The sequence below is a fragment of the Cupressus sempervirens genome, chromosome 6 (assembly GCF_028749045.1).
Source record: "Cupressus sempervirens isolate cs-2001-9-10 chromosome 6, ASM2874904v1, whole genome shotgun sequence".
In the NCBI taxonomy this organism is placed as follows: Eukaryota; Viridiplantae; Streptophyta; class Pinopsida; order Cupressales; family Cupressaceae; genus Cupressus; species Cupressus sempervirens.
Window position 1 is genome coordinate 697,920,655 of NC_143123.1, and position 21,542 is coordinate 697,942,196.

Here is a 21,542-nt window from a genome sequence, read left to right on the forward strand (position 1 = left end):
AAAGACTCTCTCTAACCTCTTTCTTCCATCTGATTTGATTTTCTGTTTCATCATTACATTGCAACTGATTTGCAAAATATCCCCAGCTAAATGATGAAATCCTTGATTTGCTAAGTATTTGATTTGCATCAAAATGCTGATAAAACTTCATCTAACTAACTCAGAAATGCCCCCATCTCAATTCTCCTTGTCTTTTATGCATATTTAGGCTATTAACTTGCCAAAAAACACAACTGAACTTCCTAGTCTTAAAATGGTTGCAATTCAGGTGCCTGAAAGAAAACCTCCTATAGCTTGAACTAGCTACTACCTGTACAAAAATTTACTCTGGAATCGGATAGTTCAACTTCTCCCGGTTTTGACAGTATATTGGAGTCCATGTTTAGCTTATCGAAAACCCACTAAATCTTCGTTTGAAAATCACCTGTCTAGTTAAAAGTTTAGGCTTGCACTCAATTTGATTTTAAATTTCAAGAATTTAATATTCTTGAAAGTCAAAACTTTACATTTAAGCCCTTCTTAAATTTAAAATCAAATTGCACGTAGCACATTTTTTATAAAAATAATAATAAAATATTATTATTTTCTTATTCTTTAACAACCCTTGCCTTCTAATCCGGGTCAACTCTGTTTGACTGAGCCTTTCTGCCATGTGGTGGCCTCTGATTGGCCGACCACTGCTCTCAAATGCCAAATCATCACCACAGGGACCCATTGCCACGTGTTGAGAATGCGCTTCCCCGCATTACTTAAATCCCTACAACTCCATATTGCAAGGATGCGCAGACCGTTGAATCTCGCCACATGGCAAAATCCTGTGCCTCCATTTGAGCTGCTCGTTCTTGTCATGTCATCAATCTCAGGACCCGTCATTCCACGTGGCACCCAGGCACATCCCCACATTTCTTAACTTTTGCGCAACTCTTTTTGCGGGGAAGCGTCGTTTGTCAATTTTTGACACATGGCAGCATCTGGTTCAAGGATGCCACATCAACATTCTCGCATTTTCGTTTAAAATTTTGAACTTGTCACACTGGCTGACATCATTATACAATAGGCTACACCATCTAGCGCGCAAAGGGCCCTACCACGTACTGAGCTCGTCTTTGAAACCATGTGTCTTTCAACACGTAAACTATTGTGTGTGCTATTTCATTTAAACAATTAAAAATCCTCCGCCTCAAAAATATGGGATTAAACTCCTGTGATATTTGATCTGTGGCTATGAGTTTCCTCACACCTCTCCTCGCAGTGCAAAGCTTCTTTGTGGGTGCGTGAGTTCTTTCTAATATGATCTTGTAGTTTCTTTGATTGGTGACACCCATGATTTAAACTTTTTTCACTCTCCTTTGTTGGCATCTGCGGCTTTGAACTTGGTATTGATTTCAGAGCTGGCTTTGTCTATTTTCCTGGGCATCATCTACTAGTGCCTTAGCCATACTCTTCAAAACACCTGCTATCCTTTGTGGTGCTGTGGGTCTATGGATGGCTTTTTGCAACTGTGGCTTCCTATTTATATTCATTGTTGGATGCCTTGACGTGGTCTCTTTTTGTTGCTGTTGCATTTTGTAATGGTTGGTGTGTTTTATAGTGATTGAAGCTCCTTTGTAATATGCTGCTCTTGCTTCATGCATGGATTGGTGTTCTTTAGCTATGTCAGCCTGTTTTAAAAAAAATTCTTTTACATTTAAAACACGAAAAATGCCTCCTCTATGGCTTTGAAACTGAAGGCTCTCCTTTTCTTTTTTAATTTGTTGCGGCTTTGCTTGGAGACGTGGCTTCAATCCAACATCTTGAGCTTTCAATCATGTGGGCTCCTTGTGCTTTTAAAACTGTGGCCTTTGCCAAACATTTTCAAACAAGTGGATGAGTTTTTACATTATTGTGGAGACCTTTCAATATACGACTTTCTTTTGAGTTTGCGTTGGAGACTCCTTTCACTGAATTGAAGTTTCTTCGGTATGCATGCGTGGGTATTATTATGCTTTGAACATTCCTTACTTGATGTCATTGACTGGTCTATTTTGCTTTAGATTTATTCTCAATAGCACCATGTTCTGTATAGCACTTGGAACATTTTCCATTTGTGATTTATAAATATGTCTGCCCACTTGTGATTCTTTTGACTTTCTTCCAGGTTAGCTTGCCTTCCATTCATTAGACTTTCTTCCTATTTATGATATATATGAAATTTTTTGCTTGATTGCTCCTCTGTAACTTTGCATTCCTCTTGTTACATTGCCGGCTCATTCTTTATGATTATTAATGTCAAATTGAATTAGCCAGCATTTGATGACCTTTTGCATACCTTAAATCAATTGATTTAATGGCTTTTCAAACATAGTAAATCCTTTTGCTATTGCATTATAGATGAAGTCCCCTTTTTAACTTCAAGCACCAATAATTAAAACTCATATCACTTCTTACCTATGAACTGTGAATTTGTGTTCGGAGGCCTGCCAGCTGGCCTTAAAAACTTATTCAATCAAGTAACCAAACCACGCAAATCGACATGAGTGTTCAATCTTGCATACTCTATCAAACTAAAAAATTTTAGCCCATGATGAATTCCCAGTAAAGATATTTTAATTTTCGAACATCCATACTTCAATTACCCTGCAGGCAAACAGTGTTAAAAAACATAAACTGGGCTCGGATTCGCCATTATAAATTGGGTTTATTGATCACTTGGGATTCTAAAAACTTGGATATAGGTTCTTTTCCATGAAGAGAATATAATTCCATGTTTTGGGCTCATGACGAATCACAGGGCACATTTGGCGAATTTTCGAAAATAGGCACTTGGAAATTTTGACTAAGAAATGTGGTAAAAAGTAATTTTTTGGAAAATGTATGGACATATAAAAATATGTAAATGGATTCATCATGACTTGAGAATTGGCATACTTGAAGGATTTTTAGGAGAAAACACAATGATATAATCCATTTAGGCTCACCAATCACAGGATCAAAATTATAACGTGCCGAACAGGGATGCAAATCAATCTGGATACCTTAGCCGTAACAAAACAATGCAAACTGGGTTTTTAATCATGTTAGGAAATTGATCAAATGGATTTTTCATGACCTCAAAATTTGAACATATGAAGTGTCTGACGCTCGAAACATGATGCAAAAAGAATTTTTTCATTTGGGTAAACTGGGTCAAAGATATGATTGGTCGAACAGAGCTTCCCGAAATTGTGAACAACTACACATGTACAAAACAGTAAATGACCAAATTTGAGGGGTTTGAAACCTAGTCAAAAAGATTCAGAATGACTTGAAATCTGAAACATAGGTTCTCTGGTATGGACACTAAATAGTATCAAAGTGGTGGGTCATGAAACATTCCTGGGTGCTAGATATTCAAATGCAAACTGGGTCTCTAGTCACTATTTGATACTTGGGCAGGATTGCAAATTTTGACACTAGCTCAAAATGGGACTTCACAAAATGGTTTGAAATGTCAGTTTAACTTCATATAACACATAGACGCACTAAATGAAAGGTGTTAGAAACATTAGACACCTCTTAGGCTTCAGACTGACAACCAGGTACAATCTCATTTAAAAGCATTTAAGGGCTTGATTTCTCAATGGTACTAAAAATTGACCTTGCAATTTTTAGTCTCAACACATCCTAAGATGAAATTGAGCTTGCTAACAGAAAGGAAAAAAAATCCCTAGCATCATCCTCTAAAGTCTGAACAAACAACTTCATCTGAACATCTTCATGAGCAATTTCAAAATCACCAACCAAGTCACTAAACAACTGAACATGATGACTGGCTAAATTTTCATGGTTCCCACTAAACTTAGGTAAATACTTTCTGAGATAATAGGGCATAGTATTCAAGAAACGATGAATGTCATTAAAATTTAATGGCATATACTACTTGGTAGAAACAGATCTAGAACTTTCACTAACAGACTGCATATTAGGTGAAATGAATCATGATATCCTTTAAAAAATTTGAACATCAGTCACACTAATTTTGATTTGTAATTTTCAATAGATATAGACAATCTTCTACCAAATAAACCTCTTCAAATACACTTCACAACTTAAACACAACAAGCTAAAACTTAATCAATGAAGTGTATGAAACCTTAAAACTATTCTCCTCTTCTTAGTGTTGAAACTCACTTGATGGAGAATAGACTTTTATACCACTTTCTTTCATGACAAGAATAACATCATGAAAAATAAAATACCTCAAGTGTTGTTGCTGAAACCACTGGTCTACTAATTAACTTGGTGTTGATCTCAATTCCTCACACCACTGATCATATCCTTTTTAGAGTCGCCATCTCCTTGAGGAGAAAAATGAAATCACAATAGTGGTTCATTTTTTATCATTTCAAAAATTATGAAAACAGATCAAACAACACTTCTAAACTTATCAGTCAGAAACTTATATACTCTCTTCTTGTTTTAAAAATTTGACACAACTTTCAGATCTACCTAGTTCAATTAAAAACTCTTGAAAAAAATTATAGGTAATTGATCTACACTAGTACAGAGATCCTTTAGAGAGTCACCACTCACAATTATGAGAAAAATTTAACACATGATTCATACATGATAGATCTGAACTAAAATTTCACTTTGTAGAATTTGCAAAACTTCAAAAACTTAGAAGAGAGAAACCACCATGAAACAATTTTGACTCTGAAATTACAATAGTACCTTGGAAATAACAATCGGCTGAACTGACTAAAGATGAACATCTTTTAGCAATACAATTTACATTCAACCTCAAAGTTACTGCTGCAAATGGATAAAAATTCACTAGGGTGCATGTTTTGGAGTAAGAAAACTGGAAAGAACATCAAAGAACTTACTGTTGAAACTTTTTAATGCACTTCTCCTTTTGTATTGAATCTCTTCTTTTCAAATTCTCAAGGTTTGTCTTAAATCTGATTCAATACAGTCCCTAGAAGAGTCACCATTTTGTTGGTGTTTGAAAATGTTACTAGGTTTTCAATTATCCCCATGAGAATATGACATATCTAGGGGCAGCTAACTCCCATTCTCAACATATCACTTCAGACATAGGGCCAACTATAAGGCTTGACCCTTCTTCTACTTCAGGCTCTGCTAAACCTAGGTGGGTAGACCTCAGATTCAAATGATACTATACTAGTGCAAAAACATATCCCTAAATCTATTAAGCAGATTTTACCCGTATTTCTCCTAATGACTCATGAAATGACACAGATCTATAGTAGCTAAATGCAAAGCTATGAATCTCATAAGCTGAGTGAGGGTTAAACATTTACATCCTTCAACATGAAAGGAAAATAATGTTTGATTAATAATGTTGATTTCAGAAAACCACTAATATGCATCAATAAGACCTAATGATCCTATAACCAATTAGTGCCTTAACTATTGGGCACATCGATGAATCAAATGCATGCATATGGATATCTAATACTTATGTATATATTCAGATATATGATCTATCTATTCACCTTGTAAATAAACATATGTGCTCAATCCAAAATTCATTCTTACATGATATCCTTTTCAATAAACCTAGAACCCTGTTGATTTACTAAAGCATTTACATAACCCCTTCAGTTACAAGCAAAAATAAGACAACATATAGCCTTAAGGGACTACAGCTACAATCTAGGCTCTTTGTTCAAAGATCATAAAGCATTGAAGCTCACTAAGATAGGAGACAAGATTCAAGATGAAACTCAACCTTCTGCTACTCTTTGTATTCTTTCCTGGAAATTATACAGTCACATGCATGAAATGAAAAAAAATGAAACAACCTAATAGATCCGAACTATCTATATATTCCTTCCTACAATTGTTCGTGCATGAGAGAATTATGCTGAAAAAATATGGTGTCTCAATATTGGGAATGCATCAAGACTGGAACCAAAACCTTGGTATCACAGTAGTGTGAAAATTTTCTCCAAAAAACTAGAACCTTTACAATGAGAAAGAATGAGATTGATATAGAGGAAAGAATTCCCATATTGAATTTGCAATTGACATATATCCACATGAAATTCCCTTTCTTTGCTATCAAAAGACTCTCTCTACCTTCTCTCTTCAACTGAATATCAAAATCCCATCACTTGGCCTTACAGGTATAAAATATCCCAGATATTTTGATTGGAAGAAATAACTAATTTTTGATGTTGAAAATGAATGCATGTTAAAAAGTGAAAATCAGTTATATGACCTCAAAAGGAAAAATAAACTTTTCAGATTAGTTTTCTTCCATATCTAGGATTCAACAAGCCTTCAAATCTGCCCTCTAACAAACTCTAATGATCAATAATCAAAATTGTTTGTTCTGCTACCAATGCCCTAGAAATCACAAACTGACCTGTAGCAGGAACTGGTGAACACCTATGCACAATCAGACTTCATATTTGGAAAATTTAGATTCTCTTGCTTCTAATGGTATATTGGAGTGCATATTTTGCCTCTCAAAAACCCCTAGAATATGAATTTGAAAAATAGTCCCCCTGGAATGAAACTCTAGGTTGCAACTTGGATAGTTTAAATTTTCAAAAAATTTAAAACCTTCTAAAGTTAAAACTTTAGATTTAAACTTTTTTGCAATTTAAACATATGCACATATCATTCTTTTGAGAAAAATAATTAAAAAATTATTTTCCATACTCTTCAATTTTTGGCCCTACCATACATTTCGGGTCAACCCATCTTTGACCAACTACCATGTGGCAGTCTCACATTGGCTACTCAATTGCCACATCATCACTTACAAAGTATGCCCCATCATTGACATGTCACCATGCCTTGTCACTGCCACTCATCGCCACATGGTGCTCTGTTATTGATCAAAATTCACATTTGCCATGCCAGCCCTATAGGGACCCACTGCCACATGTCATCACCACATCAACCCTCACTATGTCACCATGTTATCGCATGAGAAACTTCCCCTTGGTGAGATAGAAAGGACCATTAGATGTGTCATGTGGCATGATCTCCTTCCTCTATCTATAATATTGCCACATCACCACCTGCTCAGAATTTGTGCCATGTGGCACTTTGTGGTTAGTCAAGAACTCCACATCACCTTTGATTGCCATGTACTTGCCACATGTCAATTTTTTATTTTCCATTGGATAGGTAGGTGGGACCCATGAGCATCTTGCCAGATTTCCTTGGTTTTTTGGCAAGTTGCTATGTCGCTTGTCAGAAATCCTTAGATTTTTTGGCTAGTGACATAGTGACTAGCCAAATTTTCACTTTTTTGGCACTTTCTTTCTCTGCTTTGTTGGTCAAAATTTATTTTCTTTTCATGCCATCTATCATCAACTGGGTTAGTGGTGGGGTCCCCACACATGGGCTAGCGGCTTACAAAATCCCAAGACCTTTAGACATTATAAGATATGTGTGGGATTGTATTTAAATGCTTGGAATGCCTACCCACGATGAATGTGGGATTAAAAAATTTCAATGCTTTCCCTCTATTCATGTGTGGACCTTCATATTCGCAAGGTCTTTGGACTCGGCTTCACCCATTATGGAGTTGTAGTTAGTCACCATGAATTCCCTATGCTACTGTAAACCCTGCCATCCCTCTCAATACATGGAATATGTAAAATTGTACCTTTTAAAATGTGGGTTCCCTTGACTGCTTAATTGGGCTTTTATTTCTGCTATTGTCAAAGAGAATGGGTCTCATGGGGCTGTGTGGACTCCCTTTTTGTTGCCACCTTGGCATCCCCTGTTCATAGTTGGCTTGGTCTGATCATCTCTTGTTTTGACGTGGGGATTTCATATGCATGGGACCTTTCTCAACTAGCCGGCTTCCATTCTTGACTATGGCTCCACTTTATGCTTTCTCCTCTGTATACTTCATGCTATCTCCCAATCTCCTATTGCTTGGAGAAACAATTTTTCTTTTTTACATATTCACTAAAACTTGCTGCTGATGTCTTGTCTTCAACCTGCGACTTTCCTATAACTCTACTGCCTCTGTGTGAACTTTGGTTCCTCTATTGTTAAAACCTAGAGCTACCCCCTGTCATCAATGTGAGGACCCTGCTTCTTGGACCATGTAAGCTGCACCATAGGGGCTCCCCTGCCTATGCGTGGGCCATGACATTGATATGGGCAATGTCTTTCCTCAATGGTTTCTCTATTTTCTTTTTACGTGAAGCCCCTTGCCTCTAGCCAACAACTTGTATTCTCTTTCCAAGCATGGGTTGCCTTTCAAATGCATGTGCTCTCTACTTGGCGTGCACTGATTGACATGCATCTGTTCAACTATTCAATGCCCCAAGCTTTTTGGGAGTTCTTTGTTAAATCTTGGAGTTGCATCTCTAAATGTATAGTCATCTTGAAGAATGGAAATTACCCTCTTGTCTCTAGCATAGTTATCTCCTTAAAACATATGCTCATCCAAAATTTTGAGTTTCTTAAGTTCAGCTTCTTGCTTCTGCTTGTTTAACATATCAATTTATTCATTGAGAAGACAAAAAGCATTGGCCTATTTTCGCTCCCATTCTTTCACAAGGTAAGAGAATTTTGAAGACCCTTTCTCAATGAAATTAGTCAATTCCATGAGACATTTGAAATCCAAAAAATAAAGCATCTCCAATAGTGGCTACTGATAGAAATGACTCCTTTCCTTGAGAATGATATCTAACAGAATGCCTAAGATGTCTTCAAATTTTGTGCCTCTAAAGCCTTCTTTCGTCACTTAGAAGTCACATCTTTAACCATAGATGAGGCCAAATTGGTACAATCCATAGAAGCCTTAGATGTCTTCCCCATCTTCCACGTCTTACCATATTTTATTTTGTTCATTGACCTATCATTATGGATAGTGGAATATAGAGGAAAACTTATATCTTTAGGTTCTTTTTTCATAGCAATGCCAGAGACATTATTATTATTAGCTCTTTGAACTTATGTCACTTCCAATCTTGTTCCAATCAATTTGCAAAAATTAGTCAGACTCAAAGTGGGTTCGGCTAAAAAAAATTTATTTTCGAGCAACTAAAATATTATATTGATCCATTTATCACCTGATACTGAGTGGAATTGACTTCGAGAAAAAACTGATCCTTAAAACTTATTTTTACCTCTTCTTGCAAACTGTCAATTTCATGCCAGGAGGTCCTTTAACTCACCTTAAAAACTAATCCAAACCTCTGATCGGGTCTTGAAAATTGACCCACTAATTCTCTGTTCTGCACCATTGTACCATGTTGAATATTATCTTGTGAAAAATTCAGGGTCAAAAGATATTCACTATCAAAGTTGACCTCTCAGAACTACCTACAAGAAAAAATGTCAGAAAACAATAAATTGCATTCAGAATCGGCTTCAAAAACTAGGCAAACTGACACTTGGGAAGTAAAAAACTAGGACATTGGTTTACTGTCATGAGGAGAGTATAAACTTGTGATTTGGGCTCATGATGAATAATAGGACATGTTTCGTAAGTGGTCAAAGTGAGCTACTTGGATTTGCTGACTGGAAAGAATGACAAGAAATCAATTTTTGCAAATAGAATTGACCTGGAAAAGTGTGCAAATGGATTCGTCATGACTTGAAAATTGACACACTTAAAGTATTTTTGGAGGAAAAAATAGTGGTACAATCCATTCAATCTAGGAAATCATGGATTTCAAGATATAACATCATTAACAGGGGTTCCAATCAATCTACAAATGCTGATGCCAATAAAAAAATAGAAATTGCATTTGGAATCGTGTTTGAAAACTGATCAAACGGATTCATCATAAGCTGAAACTTGAAACATAAAAAGTCTTTGACATCTACAATGCAATGCAAAACTAATTTAGCATTTTGGTCAAATAGGTCAAAATTATTAATTGTCTAATAGGGCTTTCCAAAATTCAGAAATAATTGCAAAAACATGGAAATAGTAATTGACCAACTTTGAGGGGTTCAAAACCTAGTCAAATAGATTTGAAATGACTCAAAATCTGAAACATAGGTTCTTAGTTATGGACACTAGACACTCCCAAAGTGAAAAATCACAAAACACTTCTGGGTTTGAGATATTCAGATGCAAATATAGCCTCATATCGCTATTTGACACTTGGTGAAAAATGCAGATTTGGAATTTGCTCAAAATGGGACTTCACAAAAATGCTCAGAATGTCAATTGAACTTCATGGAACACTTAGACAAGCTGAAAGCAGGGTGTTAGAAACATTAAACACCTTAGGGGCCTCAAAGGTACAGCCAAGTGCATGTGCATTTCAAAGCTTTTATAGGGCTTAGTTTTTTACTCAAAATCAGAAATAGATGCTCAAAATGAGAACTCAATTTTGAGTGCCAATAGAGTCTTCTAGGTTTCCTTTTCTATTTAGGCATTAGCAATTCTAGGAAATAAGGTCATTTCAAGAACCATTTGAATGTCAAATAGAGTCATTACATTCTTCTTTTCATCTTCCTTCTTTATTCTCTTGTCATTTCCTTGAAGATCGTTTCAATCCTCAGGATCCTCATATCCTACTTCAACAATGTCCCAAAAATGTTTTCCTATCATAAAAGTCTTCATCTTGATTTCCCAATATTGATAATTACCTCCATTAAATTCTAGAATTTGTAAAGTATTGTTTTCCATATTAAAACCTTCACAATCCTGAAGCTCTGATACCAAATGTAGATTTTACAAAAAAAGAAATTCAGAAAATATAAATTTTATTGCAGGACTACTAAAACCAATTACAAAGTCTTGAATATAAAGAATTCATAGCCAGACAAAAATATGAGCAAAAAACTAGATACGCATATATCTAGACAAGCTTTATTTGCTAAGAGATAAAAATTAAAATAAATAAAACTAAATCCTAAATTTATGCATATTTCAGAACATTCCTTATTTGCATAAAAACTTAAAAAACTAACTAAAAACTTCTTAAGAAAAAATCGTTAATTTTTCTAGCAGCATCGTCAATTATCCACAATATATACCAGTTGTATATGCTACAAATAGTTTTGCAAATAAAATAACCTAATTGTTGATATTTAAATGAAAGATGTTTTGTTTTATAAATCATTTCACTAAAGAATATATATGAGAGATGCATTCCCCCATGATTCATGGAGCCACATGCTTAGAAAATACATGAGCAATAGAATTGGTTGGGATTTGTCATTTTCCACCAATCTTCTCATGATTTCTAGAGCCTTTTTGTATAGGATTACAGAGACCTTAGAATTTTTGGCAAACCATTACATTTTCCTAGGTTAAACATCAAGGTAAATTCTCACAATTTAGGATACCTAGTTTTACTTCATCTAACCTTTTCAAAACAACTTGTGCTTTGAGAATGGTAAGAAAAGTTGTGCTCTCTAGAAAAAATAATTTACAAATAATTTAGATCTACCCATGGGAGAAATACAAAAATCAAGTCAGTTTAGTTTTGAATCCCTAAAATCAAAAGAGAGTTCTACTATTGTAAGAATAGGTAATTTCTCCCTCTAACCCACATAAGTAGTCAACAAGAAAATGAAGTTTCTTTTCTACTAAGATAATCAAGCTAATTTCTATCATAACCAAATTCATGAAATCTCTCAAACGTTTCACACATAACAAGATGCAAAAATTTATAGCATAGAAATGTTTGTAAATTACAATCCAAACAATAATTCACAATAGTATTTTAGTTCACATTGTTGGATACAATTCTTCAAATTGTGTGTTGTCTTTGATCTCACACAAATGTCATATCAGTCATCAAACAGTGTCTACTGAGCTCAAAAAGTTAGCGAGGCAAAGGACAATGTCTACCGAGCTCAGAAGGTCAGCTAAACAAAGGATAGTGTCTACCGATCTTAGAAGGTCAGCAAGGCAAAGGAAAATGTCTATCAAGCTCAGAATGTTAGCTTATCAAAAGATAGTGTCTACCGAGCTCAGAAGGTCAGCTAGAAAAAGGATAGAGTCTACCGAGCTTAGAAGGTCAGCCAAGAAAAGATGCAGTTCTTACTGAGTGCACTCGGTCATCAAAGGTAATATGGAAGAAGTAGTTCTTACCGAGTTCACTCGGTCATCAAAGATAATATGGAAGAAGCAATTCTTACTGAGTTCACTTGGTGATCAAAGGTAATTTGCAAGATGCAGTTCTTACAGAGCTTTCAATCTAATCAAATAAATTTAGTTCTTACCGAGCTCACTCGATCATCAAAGTGAATTTGATAGAAGCAATTCTTATGGAGTAAACTTGGTAGGAAAAGGATTTTAAGGATATTACAATGTTAACTGAGTCAAGAAGGTTAACTCAAGAAATTTCTAGAAGCAGTATTTACCGACCAATGTCGGCTAGTAAAGGATTTCATTATTTTATGAAATAACATTTATTTTTTTAGAGTAATATTTGTAGTTGACTGATGTATGATTTATTGGTAAATGTAACATGTAAATGGGCTGACATGACAATCTAAATGGTATAAATAAGAGGTCAAGTTGCAAATTCTAAGCTGTATAAAGTGGAAGTATGAAAATTTAATGAGACATGAAGACTAATTATTGTGGAAGTAAATTTGAAGGATGATCAGAGATCATTGAGGAGCAGCGGAGTCATATTTGATCAAGAAGGATCTAATGATGCTAAACAAAGATCTGTAGCTAGCAAATTCAGTTGCATCTTGTTCAGGTCAATTCATTGTTGTTTTCTAACCATTGTAGCAATGATTTAAAATCTCTTAATAGAGTTGGTTTAATAACCATTTTGTAAATCCTCTAACAAGGTGATAGTTTAGTTGAATTGTTCTAAAGACCTCTAGCAAAGCCACTCCTAACAAGGTGATTAAATCGTCTAATAGGGTCACACCTAATAGTGTGTATTGTAACCTTTAATAGGGTTGGCTCCTAACAGGGCTCACTTCAGAAGAGTGAATAATTGGTGACTAGTTACTTGGTGGTTTTTCCCATATTGGGTTTCCATGTTAGATTTGGTGTCTCTTGTGCTCACTTTATTATTAGTTATATACATGAATGTTTGAAAATAAAGTAATAGTTTAATTTATTGAGTTATAGCATTTGTTTACAGAGTATTAGTAGTAACTAGATCATTAAGACATCTAAGGGATCTATGGATTAATTTTTGTTAGTAACTGATTCACCCCTCCTCTCAGTTACTATATCTTTAATCCCAACAATTGGTAGCAATGCTATTGGTGCTTGTAGGAAAAGGTTTCAAGGATCTAAACCAAAGGTTAGGATGTCTTATAAGAGGGAAATTCCAGGACTTAACAGAGACAACTTCTCAACATGGAAAGGATTTATGAGACTTCATCTAGCTTCTATTGAAGATACAGGACTAAAATACCTAAATGAAAAATATGCAAAACCTATTGGTACATTATCTATCAATGATATTGCTGAAAAGAAGACTCACAACAACATGATGATAGATATAGCATCTACTCTGAGTTATGAAGAATTTGATGACATCAAAGATTGCAAAATTGCTTTTGAAATGTGGAACAAGTTGAAAGAAATCTATGGACGAGATGATAACGTAAGAAGAGCCAAAGTTGAAAGTTTGAGAGGACAATTTGATCAAATGAGAATGAGAGAAGATGAAAACATTGAAAATTATGTTGAAAGAGTTAAAGCATGTGTCAGTGCAATCAAAGCATCTGGAGGAGATATCAATGTTGAGATAGTTGTAAGAAAAGTTCTTAGAACTCTACTTCCTATTTATGCAATTAGAGTCTCTTCAAGAAAGGAGATGTGAGGAAAACCATAAAATAAATTTAGAGGCCATAGTTGGAAGATTGACTACATTTGAGCTAGACAACTATGACAATTATGTTCTAGCTGCCAAGAATGTTGAATCAGCATTTGAAGCCAAGCTTTAACTCAAAGAAAAATGAAAAAGATGAAGGATCCACAATCAAATAGTGATGAAGAATTAGATCAAAGTTCAGACAGTGATCTTGAAGTGGTTGAAGCTTTACTAGCAAGAAAATATTCTAGAGGCAAAGGAAAATACAAATGTAAAGTTCCTCTAATCTATTTTTCTTGTGAAGAAATTGGACATATTGCTGCTAGGTGCCCAAATAAACAAAGCAAAGATGATAAGAAAGGTCAGAAGTACAATGGCAAGAAAGACTTGAAATCATTCAAGGATAAAGGTAAGAAAATATGTTTTATGGCAAAAGATTCTAATGATTCTGATGATGAAGAAGATGAAATTGTCTACATTGCTATGAAAGATGAGTCTAATAATGATGAGGAAATGGAACTCATTTCTCATATGAGCAGAAATGATACATGGATCATAGATAGTGGTTGTTCTCATCACATGACTAGTGATAAAACTAACTTTGAATACTTTGAAGACTATGATGGTGGCAGTGTAAGATTTGGTAACAATGAACCTTGTTGTATAAGAGGAAAATGAAGAATCTCACTAACCAAGGAACTTGTATGTGATAATGCATATTGGGTAGAAGGACTAAAGCATAATTTTTTGAGTGTGGCACAACTACTCAACAATGGATTCAAAGTAGAATTTATGCATGGAAAAGCAAGATTGCTAGATGGCAAAGGAAAGCTGATTGGATCAGGCACTCAAACAAAAGGTGACTTATTTATCTTGAACTTGGTGAATGTTCATGTTTAATTGCTCAAATTGAAAAAATTTGGTTATGGCATAGGAGGTTGTGTCATGTAAACTTTGATAACTTAATAAAAATTAGCAAATTCAGAAAAGTAAGAGGTATTCCTAACATAAAGAAACCTAAGGTTGGTCTATGTAAGAATTGTCAAATTGGTAAAATGGGAAAGACTAGTTTTAAAAGCAAGAACTATCAGACTAGAGAAGTTCTAGAAATTGTGCATACTAATTTGTGTGGACCTATTGGCATTGAAAGTTATAGGGGTGAAAAATTCTTTATTCTATTTGTTGATGATTATTCAAGAATGATGACTGTCATGTATCTATGAGAGAAATTAGAAGTATTTGAAAAGTTCAAATGGTATTTGGCCAGAGTAGAAAAGGAAACAAGCAAAAGACTGAAATGCTTAAGATCTAATAGAGGTGGTGAATTCATTTCACATGAGTTCAATAACTTTTTCATTGAAAGGGGAATCAAAAGATAGGTTTCAGCACCTGGAACTCCTGAACAAAATGGAATAGAAAAAAGAAGGAATAGATCTATAATGATTGAGAAAGACATTGCTATCAAATACTAGAAGGAAGCTATCAACATTGCAATTCATACCTTGAACTGAGTACAGCTGAAAAAGGACTCATTCAAAAGACCCTATGAACTTTGGTATGGCCACAAACCCAATGTAAGTTATCTAAAAGTATTTGGAAGCAAATGTTACATTTTGAAAAAATCTAGAAAAGGTAAATTCTATATAAAAAGTGATGAAGGAATATTTTTGGGATATTATTGCAAAAATAAAGCATATAGATATTTGAATATGTCTACTCACAAAGTCATAGAAAGTGCACATGTGAAAGTTGATGAGTTTGCAAAAATATCTGAAGAAGAAAGCAAAATGGTACCTAAAGACTACAGGAGATTTGTTTACATTGAACCAGATACAGTGCCAAGTATACCAGTTAATTAGGAATCCTCAACTCCAAATTCTTTAGTTACTAAGTCACAAGAAGTTCAAACTGAGCTAATGCCTCCTGAGTTGCAAGAACCCAAGTTGCAAGAATTTGACCTACAAACAGAAGCTACCGAATCAACATCTACCGAGCCTGAGTAAATAGATCTAGGACAAGAAGTTGAGATGTAGAACAATAAAAATGGAAGTAATTCTAAAGGCAAGGAGCCCGTGTTAGCCAAGTATGTCAGAAAGCATCATGCACTAGATCAAATCATTGGTGATAAGAACAATGACAAGAAGAAAGTTAAAAGGCACTTGCTTACTTGCTGATTTTGAAACTAGAAATGTCAAAGATGCACTAGTTAATGAAAGTTGGATTGAAGCTATGAATGAAGAGATAGAACAGATAGAGAAAAACAAGACATGGACTCTTGTACCAAGACTCAAAGAAAAAAATGTGATTGGAACAAAGTGGGTATTCAGAAAAAAACTAAATGAAGATGGTAAGGTATCAAGGAACAAAGCTAGACTGGTATGCAAAGGATACTCTCAAGAAGAAGGTGTAGACTATGGAGAGACTTTTTCTCCTATTGCAAGATTGGAAAGTGTCAAAACCTTACTTGGATATACTACATTCAAAGGATACAAAGTTTATCAGATGGATGTTAAGTCAACATTTCTCAATGGCATATTGGATGGAGAGGTTTACATTGAACATCCTAAACATTTTGTTGATCAAGACAAGAAGGACATGGTATGAAAATTGAATAAAGAATTATATGGTCTGAAACAAGTCCCTAGAGCATGGTATGAAAGATTGCATAACTATCTTATTCAGATTGGTTTTCAAAGAGCTAATGACAATAGTAGTTTGTACATAAAGGAAGTACTAGATAATAAGATTGTTTTGGCAAAAATATTTGTAGATGATACTTTGTTCACAGGAAATGATGATATTTGCAAATAATTTTCAAAACAAATGAACAAGGAATTTGAAATGTCAATATTTGGTAAAATTAAATTCTTTGTTGGTCTTCAAATTCAACAAAGTAAGAATGGCATCTACATCACTCAGTCTAAATACATCAAGGAGATACTAAAAAAGTTTGGTATGGAAGACTACAAACCAGTTGGGACTCCTATGTGTACTAGATTAAAACTAACCAAAGATGATGAATCAAAGGAAGTGGATCAGACATTGTATAGAACTATGATTGGAAAGTTGCAATATGTAGTGCACACAAGACCATACATTGCTCTTGCAGTAGGAATTGTAGAAAGATTCGTAGCAAAACCAAAATAAAATCACATGATGGCAATCAAAAAGATCATGAGATACTTAGAAGGAACTGAAGAATATGGATTATGGTATAAACTTCGAGGAAATCTAAATTTAAAGGTGTTCACTGATGTAGATTAGGCAGGAAATATTGATGAGAGAAAGAACACAAGTGGAGGAGCTTTCTTTCTTGGAAAAAGGTTACTTTCTTGGACAAATAAAAGGCAAAATTGTACATCTCAATCCATAGCAGAGGCTGAATATGTTGCAGTAGTAGTAAATTGCTCAAACATTGTATGATTTAAACAATTATTGGAAGGTATGAAGCAAGAAATCAAAGAACCTGTTGTTATGTTTTGTGATAGCACAAGTGCAATTAACATCTCCAAGAATTGAGTGATGAATTCAAAAACCAAGCATATTGCCATTAAGTATCACTTTGTTAGAGAATTGGTACAAGAAAAGGAAATAAGATTGGAATATGTACATACAAAGGAACAAATTGCTGATATATTCACAAAACCTTTACCTAAGGATGCATTCTTGTATCTAAGAGGTAAGTTATGGGTCATTCCCCTATCTAAAGCTCACTAAAATACAATTTTAGTGATGCATCAATAGAAATAGAATTGAAGATCTATCAGTTGATGCAGCAAACCAATGAAGAGATTGCATATGAATCAGTACATTAGGTACAATACTATTCAGTTTTTTTGAGTTGTCTTTGGCATGTGTTGTCAAAGAGGGAGAATATATTGTCATATCTTTTGTAAATTTGCAAAATAATAAGAGTTTGTGCAAGAGAGAGAGATTATTATGAAAGAGGGAGTTTTGTATTCTGTCATTAAAAGACTTGTTTTCAAATTTCATCCTGCTATGACATGTTGTGTTGCCATCAATGCCAAAGAGGGAGATTGTTGGATACAATTGTTCAAATTTTGTGTTGTCTTTGATGTCACACAAATGTCATATCAGTCATCGAACTATATCTACTGAGCTCAAAAAGTAAGCGAGACAAATGATAGTGTCTATCGAGCTTAGAAGGTTAGCTAAACAAAGGATAGTGTCTATCGAGCTTAGAAGGTTAGCAAGGAAAAGGATAGTGTCTACCAAGCTCAAAAGGTCAGGTAAACAAAGGATAGTGTCTACCGAGCTCAGAAGGTCAGCTAGACAAAAGACAGAGTCTACCAAGCTCAGAAGTTTAGCTAACAAAAGATGTAGTTCTTACCGAGTTCACTCGATCATCAAAGGTAATATGGAAGAAGTAGCTCTTACTGAGTTCAATTGGTCATCAAAGGTAATATGGAAGAAGTAGTTCTTACCAAGTTCACTCATTCATCAAAGGTAATTTGGAAGATGCAATTCTTATCGAGCTTTCAAGGTAATCAAAGAAATTTAGTTCTTACCGAGCTCACTCAATCATCAAAGGGAATTTGGCAGAAGTAGTTCTTATCGAGTAAACTTGGTAGGTAAAGGATTTTAAGGATATTGCAATGTTAACCGAGTCAAAAAGGTTAACTCAGGAAATTTTTGGAAGTAGTATTTACCAAGAAGGATCGGCCAATAAATGATTTCATTATTTTATGAAATAAAATTTATTTGTTTCAAGTAATATTTGTAGCCAACTAATGTATGATTATTGGTAAATATAACATATAAATGTTCTAGCTTAACAATCTGAATGGTATAAATAAGAGGTCAAGTTGCGAATTCTAAGTAGTATGAAGTGGAAGTATGAAAAGTTAATGAGACATGAAGACTAATTATTGTGGAAGCAAATTTGAAGGATGATCAAAGATCATTGAGGAGTAGCAGAGTTATATTTGATCAAGAAGGATCTAATGATGTTGAATAGAGACCTGTCGCCAGCAAATTTAGTTGCATCTTGTTCAGGTCAATTCATTGTTGCTTTCTAACCATTGTAGTAGTGATTTCAAATCTCTTAGTAGAGTTGGTTTAACAGCCATTTTGTAAATCCTCTAACAAGGTGATAGTTCAGTTGAATTATTCCTAAGACCTCTAGCAAGGCCACTCCTAACAGGGTGATTAAATACTCTAACAGGGTCACACCTAATGGTGTGTATTGTAACCTTTAAGAGGGTTGGCTCCTAACAGGGCTCACTTCAGAAGAGTGAATAATTGGTGACTAGTTACTTGGTGGTTTTTCCCATATTGGGTTTCCACATTAAATCTGGTGTCTCTCGTGCTCACTTTATTTTTAGTTACATACATGAATGCTTGAAAAGAAAGTAATAGTTTAATTTATCGAGTTCTAGCATTTGTGTAATGAGTATCAACAGCAAATAGATCATTAAGACATCTAAGAGATTTGTGGATTAATTTTTGTTAGTAACTGATTCACCCCCCCTCTCAGTTACTCTATATTTAATCCCAACACACTATCATTATAGATTAAACCATCAGCAGAGCTTGCACATAATCATCAATGACTGACATATGACCATCATAGATTAGGAAAGTAACAATGGCATAAAGGCTTCTCCCTTTTTTTATAGATTGGTTCCATAGTGATGGGGAGAGTTTAGGGTAGACTACCTAGTCTATGCCACTGATCCACACAAGGATCTTGGTGTTCTCATAACACCTAATTTGGTTATTAGGATTTATTGCAACTTAGAACATCCCTTGACCTGCCCTAACCATTGTACCAAGAGAAATGATCAAATCTTGCTCCATGACTCAATTATCCTCCTAAGAGTGCAATTCTTCAAAAAGGCATATGTAGGTCTACCAAGGTTCCACAATATTCCCTAGTCTAACCAAAGTTTTAATTAGTTTTAAGGTGCTATTGGAACACTTTTAGTATGCTTGAATGGATGGTAACAATGGGTTCATACCCAATTTCTTGGTTTCTTCACAAAAAGGCTACTAGAAGAGCCCCTAATGAAGCCTCCACCCAGATTTATAGGGCTACTAACTTATTACTCTTAGAGATTCATCAGACCTAGCCTTAATAAAATTTATTTCACATATTCCATACCCAAAGATTCCTTAGGTTTTGAGCCACGAAAAGGTGATACACCAATAAAGAAAAAAAAATGAGGGTTTTGGAGGGTATTGAGGGCTGCCTATTGTCCTCAACTTTAAAAAACCTTATTCAACTCACATAAAAATTTCATCTTCAAGAAATAACATTATTATATCCCTCTTGAATCCCTCTAGAGGGAAATTTTTCACTCTTCATGCTTTGCTCTTAAGAGCTCTTTCTTTGTTGATTGCAACTCCTACCCAAGCATTGCCTAGCTTGCCTAGGTTTTTGTCAAACAAATGCTTCCACACATTTTCTAGGACCTTTCTTGAAATATGTTACATGTTAGGGTTTTTAGTCTTATAATTCGTAAATCCATGAAAATCCCATGGTGGAAACAAGAGCTATAGCCCATTCATTGTTGAGAACTCAAAATTGGACAACAAACTGTTACTTGTAAAGAAATTTACAAAAGCCTTCTAAAACATGATTAAAAATATAATATAATGCATGGATAATGGATAATATACAAGATTAAAACTATAACATGGAAAAAAATTACAGCAATAATGTTATTTTCTACCAAACAACACCAAAAGCCAATAAAAATCTATAAAAAATAGTCACAATCTATCGTAGCAGTACAATGTTGTACAAAATAATGACTTCCAACCCTTGGTTTAGGTTCTTCCAACCTTAAATATGCTATCCCATGGAATTAAGATAGGTTTTATGGATTTTTCAAAGTCACATTACCAAAATAGGTCTTTTAGCAGCAAATAGGGAGAAGTTGAAAACTTGCTTCCACAACTTTAAAAGTTGTTAGCAAATTTTAAGAAAATTTTCCTCTCGGGTAGAATTACTTGTTTCCAGCTTCTAAGACCATGATAGACCATCCCAAAAAAACCTTGGGAGTATTACCTTACTTTAGTCAAGGCCTCCAAACTCTTGAGAACAAGTATTCCATATGGTGACAGGTATTACATAAAATTGCATTGTTTAAGTATTAAGGTCATCCAAGCTAATAGTCCACCTTGAAAGCTTTTCTAAAGCACACATATGATCAAAATGAAATAAAGACTCCTCACTTAACCTTTCACCAACATGAGTAGACAAAGAACTCCAAATGATACCTACCCAAGGTCAAGATACCATTCTCAACAAAGACTAAAGAGGAAACTTTTAAAACCTATCCTAGCTTAGACACACAAGCATGAGCTATATGCTCTTATTGTATTCAAATGCTTCTTAAAAGAAGTTGAACACAACAAAAATGAAATGGTGGGAGCCTTTAAAGGGTGCTCCTACACCATACTCCCCCACTCAAGACAAACTAAGGCACTTTAGGGTCAAGAAGAGTTGGATCAATGCCAAACTTCTTGAAATGTCCTTCCTCAATGTAGGTGGCTTTAGATTTAGGTTGATCCTTCCATTTAATTAGATGTTCCATATGCACTTGATTCCTTGTATCTTTCTTCACTTTGGATTCCAATACTTTCTCTACTTTGGCTAGCTTCTTCTTGGGCATTGCATTAGTGTCAAGGTCTTGTAGGACCCTTGGTGGAGCTACACTTTTCTAATTGATTTCTCCCTTAAATTTAATCAGATCTACAACATTGAATACTATTGAGATGGCTAGGTTTGATGGAAAGTCCACTTTGGAAGAATTCTCTCCATATTTAGCTAGAACCTTGCATGGGCCAACTCTTCAC